The sequence below is a fragment of the Anolis sagrei genome, chromosome 2 (genome assembly GCF_037176765.1).
Source record: "Anolis sagrei isolate rAnoSag1 chromosome 2, rAnoSag1.mat, whole genome shotgun sequence".
Classification (NCBI taxonomy): Eukaryota; Metazoa; Chordata; class Lepidosauria; order Squamata; family Dactyloidae; genus Anolis; species Anolis sagrei.
In genome coordinates, this window is record NC_090022.1 from 236,784,514 (window position 1) to 236,792,462 (window position 7,949).

At 40.9% G+C, this 7,949-nt stretch overlaps 1 pseudogene; it reads left to right on the forward strand.

Moving 5' to 3' along the window:
* The first annotated feature begins 7,094 nt into the window (after positions 1–7,094).
* LOC137096478 (U2 spliceosomal RNA) lies at positions 7,095–7,225 on the forward strand (annotated as a pseudogene).
* Positions 7,226–7,949: the final 724 nt, after the last annotated feature.

Here is a 7,949-nt window from a genome sequence, read left to right on the forward strand (position 1 = left end):
GCTTAATTGTTCTAAAAATCAAAATAACTGTGGGAGACATCCGAAAATAATTCCGAACAATAGGTAAGTGGTTTAAATTCGGAATTACTCCTCCCACTATTCCTGCATGGCTCAAAATTGGTTCAAAAGGTATTTTTTTCTGAAATAACAACAATTTAAGAAGATAACGACTGTACCTACTGTACCTAGGACATCTCCTAGGTCATGTGGCCAGCATGACTGCATGGAACTGCAATACATGCTTTTAAAGATGTAGCTCCTATACTTTCTGATTTCAGATATCTTAGTCATGCATTAAAATATCAGAAGAGAAAGGGAATTTTATGTCCTGGCAACATTATGGCTCCAAAATAATTTTGTGGTCTTTGAGTCTTTCAGATTGCCTAGTCCACCTTAAAAATTGTGAATTATAACATTCCTCTCTGAAAAAAATTACAGAGCCTCCTGAATTGTTTAACATAAAAAATCGATTTCTAGCCATGTGAAGTTTGTTTAATATAATATATTTTTGGCAATGTCTGTTCCCTTCAGAAGTGCTGACATGCATTCTGCAATTACCCACCCTGCTTTATATAAAGGACTAGCTGTGCCCTGCCACGCGTTGCTGTGGCCTATAGTAAAACTTATCAAAGTTGAGGTAGATATCTGGACTATTATGAAAGAGAGGTCCCTACCTATTCCTTCCCCCTTTTCCTCCCCCTTTCTCTCCTTTCTTCCTTCTCTACCTCTTTCTTTCTTTCTTTCTTTCTTTCTTTCTTTCTTTCTTTCTTTCTTTCCTTCTTTCACTACTTGGTTTCATCCTTCTCTCTTTCCTTCATTCCCTCCCCCTTTCTTCCTTTGCCTTTCTTCCCTCCCTGTTTGCTTCCTTCTTTCTCTTTTTATTTCCTTTTATTTCACCACCATCATAACAATAACAATAATGCAATGCATTGCCTCCGGGACCTGACACCTCTCCCATTCCCCCTAAAAGGGTCTCAGAGGAACAATAGCATCATAATAATCATAGAAATAACAACCTTTACCCGCCACGCATTGCTGTGACCAACCTTCCCTCTTTCTCTCCTTCTTTCCCTCCTTCCTTCCTTCCCTCCCATCTTTCCTTCTCCTCTTCCTTCTCTATCTCCTTCCTTCCCCCTTTTTCTTTCTCTTCTGGCCTCTTTCCTTCCTTCTCTCTTTCCTTCTTTCCTTCCCTCCCTCTTTCTCTACATCTTCCCCCTTCCTTCACTCCCTCTTTCCTTCCTTCATTCCCTTTTTTCTTTCCTTCTCTCCTTCCTTCCTTCCCCCTTTTTCTTTCTCTTCTGGTCTCTTTTCTTCCTTCTCTCTTTCCTTCTTTCCTTCCCTCCCTCTTTCTCTACATCTTCCCCCTTCCTTCACTCCCTCTTTCCTTCTTTCATTCCCTTTTTTCTTTCCTTCTCTCCTTCCTTCCTTCCCCCTTTTTCTTTCCCTCCCTCTGTCTCTCATTTCTTCCTTCTCTACCTCTTTCCTTCCTTCCCCCTTTTTCTTTCTCTTCTGCTGTCTCTCTTTTCTTTCCTTCCATCTTTCCTTTTCTTTCCTTTTCTTCTTCCTTCTTTCTCTAACTTTCCTTCCTTCCCCTTTTTCTTTATCTCCCTTTCTCTTTCTTCCTTCTTTCCTTCCTTCCTGTCTTTCCTGGATTTTGACAGGGCGGGAAGGGGTGCGGTGGGGTTTGGAGGTGGCGTGAAGTAAAAGGAGGTAAGATTGGGGCAGGCGAGTGATGGAGCGTGAGGTTGTGTGTGTGTGTGCGGCAGCGGGGGGAGTGATGGAGCGTGGGGTTGCGTGTGTGTGTGCAGCAGCGGGGGGGAGTGGGGTTGCGCGTGTGTGTGTGGCGGTGGGGGAGTGATGGAGCGTGGGGTTGCGTGTGTGTGTGCGGCGGGGGAGTGATGGAGCGTGGGGTTGTGTGTGTGCGTGCGGCGGGGGGGTGTGTGTGCGGGAAGCGGCGCGGCGGGGCTTGGAGTGGGCATGGCTTCCGCAGAGGGAACTGTGTGCGCGCGCCAGGGAACTTGCGGCTGGGCACCAATGCGCATGCTCAGTTGTTTTGCCGTTTTGTGAGTGTGTTGTTGGGTTGCTTTTCATTTTGAGTAGATATGTTTGTACCTTATGGGTTGTGTTATGGGCATGGGAATTTTGGTTAAGTTTCGTTGGGGGGTTTGTGAGTTTTGTTGATTTGCCGTTTTGTGAGTGTGTTGTTGTGTTGTTTTTCATTTTGAGTAGATATGTTTGTACCTTGTGGGTTGTGTTATGGGCATGGCAATTTTGGTTAAGTTTCGTTGGTTTTTTTTGAGTTTTGTTGTTTTTTTGAGTTTTGTTGTTTTGCCGTTTTGTGTTGTTGTGTTGTTTTTCATTTTGAGTAGATATGTTTGTACCTTGTGGGTTGTGTTATGGGCATGGCAATTTTGGTTAAGTTTCGTTGGGGTTTTTTGAGTTTTGTTGTTTTGCCGTTTTGTGAGTGTGTTGTTGTGTTGTTTTTCATTTTGAGTAGATATGTTTGTACCTTGTGGGTTGTGTTATGGGCATGGCAATTTTGGTTAAGTTTCATTGGGGTTTTTTGAGTTTTGTTGTTTTGCCGTTTTGTGAGTGTGTTGTTGTGTTGTTTTTCATTTTGAGTAGATATGTTTGTACCTTGTGGGTTGTGTTATGGGCATGGCAATTTTGGTTAAGTTTCGTTGGGGTTTTTTGAGTTTTGTTGTTTTGCCGTTTTGTGAGTGTGTTGTTATGTTGTTTTTCATTTTGAGTAGATATGTTTGTACCTTGTGGGTTGTGTTATGGGCATGGCAATTTTGGTTAAGTTTCTTTGGTTTTTTTTAGTTTTGTTGTTTTGCCGTTTTGTGAGTGTGTTGTTGTGTTGTTTTTCATTTTGAGTAGATATGTTTGTACCTTGTGGGTTGTGTTATAGGCATGGCAATTTTGGTTAAGTTTCGTTGGGTTTTTTTGAGTTTTGTTGTTTTGCCGTTTTGTGAGTGTGTTGTTGTGTTGTTTTTCATTTTGAGTAGATATGTTTGTACCTTGTGGGTTGTGTTATGGGCATGGCAATTTTGGTACAGTTTCGTTGGGGGGTTTTTGAGTTTTGTTTCCTCGTTGGATGCCCCTAACAAATTTATATATATAGATAATTACATTCAGAGTCACTGGTGGTGCAGCGGGTAAAACTGCTGAGCTGCTGAACTTGCTGACCTGGGGAGAGGGGTGAACTCCTGCTGTTAGCCTCGGCTTAGGCCAACCTCTTGTTATTTTATTTGTTCAGTCACTTCTGACTTTCATGACCTCATGGACCAGCCCACACCAGTTCGAAAACATGCAAATGTGAGTAGATCAATAGGTACTGTTTCGGCAGGAAGGTAATGCTGCTCTATGCGATCATGCCAGCCACATGACCTTGGAGGCATCTATGGACAACGTCAGCTCTTCGGCTTAGAAATGGAGATGAGCACCACCCTTCACAGTCGGACACAACTAGACTTAACGTCAAGGGGAAACCTTTACTGTTACCTTTCATAATTACATTCTTTCTTAACCACCAACCTGGCAAGTTGCAAATCTTCATCAGACCACATTTTAAAGATCTTTGTTCATAATTTAAGTAAATTGTTCTTCCAAATATCTTGCATTTTAAGATTAGTTTGCTTTGGATTATCTACCAGCTATATATATGAACTATCTGTGAGTTCCTGAGCACCAAGAGAGCTCAAACTGGAAACCCTCTTTTATCCTCTTCTTATTGTTTAAAGCTTCGGATGAAACAGGACTCAGAAATAATTAAGCAGATTTTGTTTGCTATATTCAGAACCATGTACACGTTGGGTGCTTGTGCTCCAGTTCTTTGAACCTAATCATGCTGCAGTGCTTTGAACTTAAGAAGTATGAATAATAAGGATTACCTTTTATTTGTAGCTGATGCTTCTTTACATCCTTGAAATAATATATAACTGATTAGAAATGTTAGAAGAAGTTGCAAAAGGAAGCCATTTGCATGTTTTATGTGCCGTTGGTATAATTAGTTATGTGCTGTTACTTTTTTGGCTGTTAAATATTTATAGGCCAAGAAAGTGACAACAATGTCATTAACATCTATACTTAACCATATTTAACTATATTTAACCACATTAACTATACTTAACCCTCTCCATTCTAGTCATGGAACATTTTATGCCTTTGCTTGCATGAATCTCAAAAATGACATACACAGAGATTTGCAGGAGGAAAGAGACATAGTGCATAGAATTAATGCAGTTTGATAACACTAACTGTTATGGCCTAATGCTAGGGAATCATGAGAGTTGTAGTTTACCAAGGCATTAGTACTCTTTGGCAGAGAAGGCTAAAGCTTTTGTAAAATGACAACTCTCCTGATTTCATAGCATTGAGCCATTGTAGTTAAAATGATGTCAACCTACATTGATTATATGGTGTAAATGAATGCTCAGTTTTTGTGTGTGTCAGGAGCGACCTGAGAAACTGCAAGTCGCCTCCTGTGTGAGAGAATTGGCAGTCTACAAGGACCTTGCCCAGGGGATGCCCAGATAGTTTACCATCTTGTGCGAGGCTTTTCCCATGTCTCTGCATGAGAAGCAGGAGCTGGCTCACCCCGCTCCCCAAATTCGAACTGCAACCTTTCGGTCAGCAGTCCTGCCAGCACAAGGGTTTAATCCATTGCACCATTGGGGCATCCTTTCATGTTCAGTAATCCTTTTGATATACCAAGGACTCACTCTAGCATATTATTTTTCACACTTCATGTAGTATTCTGAGACATAAACCCATAACCTTATACATGGATGCATATATTCCTTTCATTGTGTTTACTTTAACATGTGTTTCTGCTTTCTATGACAAAGTAGTGTTGCTTATTCTTCAGAAAATGTGTTTCGCATCAGGGCAGCAGAAGCAAATGCAGTTTAATTTCTGCAGTGTGCTGCTTTGAGTCTTATGTGATATTTTCATGAGTTTTCAATATGGAACTGGGTGTGCCCTGAGTCTCCACCCACACCCCCAGTTATAAGGATTTTCACCTATCATATATCAAGAATGCAAGAGCATTTGCAAACTCTAAAATAGTAGTAGGTGGCGTGAATGAGGGAAGGAGAAGTAATACACATGTCTGTGCCAAGGGGGTTCCTGTAAGACCATTACATCCAGGATTTAAAATGACTTAGCTGCACCACCACAGGCTGTAAGAGGCCAGATCTCCGTTCTTTGAAGGCTTAGCTGCGATTCCGCCAGATCAAAAGTGAAGCCTTCTAATAGACTGGAGGCACTCATTTGGGAGAAGCCAAGTTGCTTTCCCACCTCTCTGTCACTTGAAAACTGACAGATTCACAAAACAGCTGCTTACTGTGGTTCATTTGGCAGCAGTTTATGCTTTTTTTCTGTGTTACTCTTCTTCCTTATAGGCTGCATTTGCTTGGGACAATTTTTGCAATTTTCTGATGGCAGTGGGTTGGCAATTTAATCTGCTGATGTTTTCCAGTTCTAACTTTGTCACAAGGGAACATGACGATAACAAACAATGGAGTGATTGTATACATTTATGGAGGAATCAGCATTTCATTAAGAATAAATAGCTACATTCTTGTTCTCTGAAGAAATGTCCTTGCCAAATCATTTTACTTGGGTTTGCTATAATACCCATATTTATATATTTTTTGAAACATCCTGGGCTATAGTATCATTTATTGCCGGTAGTAGTCCCCAAATGTGTTACTTTCAAGGGAAATGTTCTGACTGTAGCAACCAAGACATTGATAAATGGATACACACTTCACTCAAAGTACTTGAAAGCATACTTGTGTGCTTTTTACAGCTGGCTTTTGCATTTCAAAATCTGTTTTAGGTTTAGCAGCTTTCCGTCTTTATCCAAAATGTTTCAATATGTCCCGAACTTAAATTAATATATGTGTAAGGGTTTTTTTTTAAAAAAAATAGATCTTCCATGTCTCTCAGCCTTATTATTTAAAATATTTATATATGTTTATATGCTGCTTTTCAATCAAGACTGAATCTCAGCATGTTTTACAACTGAATGCACGTATACAATCAATGCAATCAAGTATACAGACAATATAATCAATCCAAAATTGACAAAATGAATTTCAAGAGGGAGAAATGGAAGGTGTTACACTTAGACAAGAAAAAAATGAAATGCTCAAATATAGAAGAGGTGATACCTGGCTTCAAAACAGGATAAGTGAAAGGGATCAAGGAGTCCTAATAGACCACAAGCTGAACATGAGTCAACACTGATGCAGCAGCTAAAAAGTCCAATATGATTCAAGCTTGCATCAATAAGAGTATGAGTTTAAATTGTGGGAAGTAATAGTACCACTCTGTACTCCTTTACTCAGGGAAGTAATAGTACAATTCCATCCTGTTTTACTTCTGGGCACCACAATTCAGAAAGTTATTGACAAGCTGGAACATGTCCAGATAAGTATGACTGAAAAAGGAAAAGGCTAGAAACTATGCCACATAAGGAATGTCTTAGAGAGCTGGGTATGTTTAGCCCGGAGGTGAGAAGGTTAAGAGGTGACTTGATAACCATGTCTAAACATTTGAAAAGATGTCATGTTGAGGAGGCGGTTTTCTACTGCTCTAGAGACTAGGGCCAATTCTGCATCTTTATCCTGGGTTCAGTCTGGAGTGGCGAATGTCAAATTGGCCCTGGGATGGTTTTGACTAGTGGTCTTCTAATCTCTACAAAGGCAGGAGGCAGTTCTGAATAGCCACTCCTACATGCCCATTCTGTTCTTATTATCTTGGCAGCCAGTGGGCACAACATGGCTAGTATTGGTCACTTGTCACCTGGAGTGATGTTGACTGGGGTGCCAGAGTGACACAGGAGTGAGGAAGTGGGTGAAGGAATTGCCCCCTCTTTTCCCTCCACTGTTCTCTTATTGGCTCATCACTCCGACTAGCATCACTCCCGATGACAAGTGGCTGGCATTAGCCATGTTGTGCCCACTGGCTACCATGATAACAAGAACAAGAGGGGTATGACAAATGCCATCCTGTGTCCGCAGGCCATATAAGTCCAGGAAATACAGGATGATGATCTTAACAGGTTCTGTCTCAGAACAGTCCCAATTGCTTCTCGGCCTTTTGGCTAAGATCAAGTGTAGTATCAACTGCTTACTCCAGGAAGAATGCAGAGCAACCTGAAACTTTTATTAACATGGCTCAAGGCATTACTTGGCTGCCATGGAGCTGATTCTCCCACCCTTCTGGATAACTGGTCAGTATCGATGTGCCCAAGGGCACAGAGGAGTGGATTCCAATGGAAAGAAAGGATATTCTACCTAAACATTAGGAAGAATTTCCTGATGGTAAAATTGGAATCTGCTGCCTCTGAGTGTGATGGTTTCTTTGGAGGATTTTAAGCAGAGGCTAGATGGCTATCAGTTGGGAGTGCTTTCATTGTATTTTCCTGCATGGCAGGATGTTGGACTGGGTGGTTTTTGTGGTCTCTTCCAACTCTTTGATTCTACTATTCCACAGAACCTGGTATTCCCTGATGGGCAGTACTCAGCAGGCCTGGTCCTGCGTAGTTTCTAAGATCAGTTGGAATCTGGTGCCTTCAGGGCATTTAGATAACTTCAAATGATAGCTTTTGTAACTGCTTTTACATTGTTTTCTAACTTTGAAACTGATTTATTTTAGTCAACTGCAAAGTGTTTTGGGTCCTATAATGTGAGAAAAGTGGAATATAAATAAATAACAATACATAAATAATAGTAGAGACTTCTACGTTATGTCACATCATTGGAATGTGCAGAACTCCCCTTCAGGTCCTTTGTTTAAGTTTTATGTTTATATTTCCTCCTTGCAAAATATGCTACTGCAATCAGTACAAGAGAGAGAGAGAGAACCTCGCAGGAGAGTGTGAAAACACAGTTTAAATGATCTGACAGATGGACCGCATTCTTAGGATTCTCACAAAG